The sequence below is a fragment of the Anneissia japonica genome, unplaced genomic scaffold (genome assembly GCF_011630105.1).
Source record: "Anneissia japonica isolate Jap-2015-1 unplaced genomic scaffold, ASM1163010v1 scaffold12406_len387984_cov155, whole genome shotgun sequence".
Lineage (NCBI taxonomy): Eukaryota > Metazoa > Echinodermata > Crinoidea > Comatulida > Comatulidae > Anneissia > Anneissia japonica.
The window spans coordinates 79,277-82,675 of record NW_022714615.1 but is presented as its reverse complement, the minus strand read 5'-3'; positions in this window follow the sequence as shown (position 1 = coordinate 82,675).

The following is a 3,399-nucleotide window of genomic DNA, read 5'->3' as shown; positions in this document are numbered from 1 at the left end:
GAGTCGCATCCGAGAAATGATGCACTATTGAGAAATCAAGCAGTTTAGCTGAAACACATTGATGGCAGCAATGAGATTTTTTATAGAGGGTGACCCTTCCAGTGCGTCCTAGAAGGTCGGCTGATATTCAAGGGGCTTCTTTAAATAAATGAAATAATGTGATGCTTTTATTTGCGAATTTTCATTATAAGGTTTAAGAAGTAGAGTTGTTTTTGGTCTTGAGAAAAAGTCTTGCTGTCAAAGGAACCCAGGACCCTGGGATTAGAAGGCAAGCGCATTAACCACTAAGCTATTCGATTGAACAGAAGACAAAGAACTTAACGGTTGAGCACACAACTTAACTTCACATATGCCCTATGAGAAGTGACACTTTTAACAAAAAACAAATCGATAGGGTAAAGGTATCCACAAAAGAAGAATTTATTTATTAAGATAAATGCTCTGGCAATAAACATAAAGCCTAATAATTAATAAAAAGATGTAATCACAGTGGTGGGCGGTATAAGTTTAAAGAATGCGGCGGATTTTTTAAACAACATATAAGCAGTCTTTTTCGGAGCATCCTACAACCCCGGTCTTTGACTCTATATTATAAGTCAATCGTGAAATCATCATTGTAACTCAAAATCTTTTTTTGCTGTTCGTGTGTACTATGTCAAACAAAACTCACGCATTGCACTTCTATAGGCTAGTACTTTTAACAACTAGTACTACGACATGCGCACTTGTGGAAAGAGAGAACAGACGCTTGCCTAAACGTCGTTTGTTAAAGAGTGGTAATTGAAAGCACACAATAGTAGAGCAAGGTAAACTAGAACCGAAAAGAGTCAACTCAAAGTCAATATTATGGTTGAAAAAAAGTTCCTGTTTCTGTTTCTGTTCGTATATCGCACACAACATCGGAATTCAATACAACGTGCAGATGCTGGCGATGGGAAACTCAGGTTCGTCAAACAAAGAGTAAAATGTCTGAGATTTATATTATTTATATTTTATATATAAATTAAAAGAGTTTAAGAATTAGTGAGCGCTAAAACTAAAAAATAAATAAATAAAATGTAATGATAATACCCTATTTATTTTATTCAATTCAATTCATTTATTTTCCAGAAGACATAAAATACAATATGCTTATAAAATTAATAGAACTACGCCAGTCTGGTGGATCGTTAGAAAGCGAAAAACTATATGAGAACTCTCCTTCTGGTGTAGGGTAAAAATAGAATGTTCATAAACTTAAAAACATAGAACATTATCAACAGCTTACCACAATCTTTACTTGCATTGCCCATATAGCACTGTTCAAATATTACATCTGGATCTGTTGTATAACACCAAGTGGTTGTATGTCCCTCAGGGTTGTGTTCACAAGCCTTTGTTCAGATACTTTTCTGGCGTAACTGTATGACTATGAGGTGTTTGTGAAGTCCATTTTTGACAAGTCATACCAGAAGACGACGTATGTTTTTGACCTCGATAATCGATGGCATTTGCCTCTGTGTAACATTCTGAGGAACATATTAAAAAAACAAATTGGGGCACCTATTTTTTCACACTCGCAGATTCCTCCTCATGTTCAAAATGTATTTTATATTTACAGCATTACAACAAGACAATATAGAGTTCATCACTTTTATATTAATAATTAATTTTTAAAAAGCATTTCTTTGAAGATCTCGTCTCGTCGTGAATTGCGAAGAATAGGGCGTATCATATTGATCTCTGTTATTACACCAAGGACTATAGTGCTGTTTAACGCATGCGCATGGGAGTACGTATTAGGTGCTTCAACTGGATTTTAATTCTCAACAAAGCCTCAAATGGCCTATTTGGTTAAAGTGTTTGCATAGACAGCAGAAGTAACAAGAACTTGCCTAAATAGTTACTCTTCAATTTCGCTAAAAAAAATGAATGTGAGTAGTTAAATACCTACTCGTTACTGACGTTCAGTGGTGGCCCAAACATTTACCCACATAGGCCGCCAGACTTGATAGGTATAAACCCATTGGTCACCCCCAGACTCTTGGTCTGGGAGAGTTTTTATTTCTTAGTATGACCCAAAATTGTGCTTAAACCAAAATATTAGGGATTGGCAATAAAAATGTTATTTGGATAGGCAAATATTTTTTTTTTATCTGACGACCTTGTCTTGGCATAGGATGGTAGGGGTCAATGCCTGTCCGACGGGCCCCTCCCCACCAGAAAAAAAGGAAGTGTTTACCTATCTAAATTTTATATTATTTCTTCACTACATTTTTCTTCAACATCATTATGTTATTATTATGTGAGTACTGTGTTAGTACTGTTATTCTTATTATTACTAAATTACTATAATACTGATGTCATTATCATCATCACCTTAATCCTATCATCATTATTATTCTCATTGTCATCATCATTATCATCGTTATCATCATCACTGTAATCATCATCATGATGAGGATGCTGATGAAGAGGATGTTGGTATCGAAGATGATAATGGTCATGATGAGAAGGAAGATAATGAGATAGATTATAATTAGGATGATGATAATATTATCATCAATATTTATCTTCATCATCCTCATCATCTTTACCCTCATCGTTATTAACCTTATAATCCTCATTTTCATCTTCATCATAATCATCATTACCATCATTCTCATTATTATTGTTATCATTGTCATCATCCTCATCACCATCATTATATTCATCATCATCTTCAACATTTATCACAAATAACCTCATCCTGCTGATAATTTATCAAGCATTATCATCCTTATACTCCTCATAATCATCCATGATCATTATCAGTCATCAATCACTGTCATTATTATCATTAGTATCATTATTATTATCACCACCATTGTCTTCACTAACAACCATATTATTAATTATATAATCATCATCACCCTTATGCTCAGCGTCATCAACCTCATTATCATCATCATTATCACAATCATTATTACTAACATCCTCCTCATCATCAATCATTATCATCATCCTCATTATAATCTACCTCATTATTTTCATCATCCTCATCATCTTCATCCTCCTAATCATCAACATCCTCACCCTCGCATCTATATAAAATCAAAATTTTTTTGCAACACACAATAAATCGATGTTAGTTGTTGACTCTTGGAACATAAATACTTGGCACCATTATATCATATCTCTTCTTAAACGCTAATCGTCGTTAGACATCGCGCGTTTCACTAATTTCCGCCATTCAGTGCGTTTTTGAGCAAGTGTGTGCATAGACCCGTGTGTGAAAAATCTGGTTTCCTTCTTGATGTTGGCCATCCATGTTGTTGTCGGCCGCCCCTGCGGACGTTTTACCTTTCGCTCTGCTTCGTGGTATGCCAGTCTAGCTGGAGTGTGTTCATCTAAGCGGAGCAGGTGCCCATACCATATCAG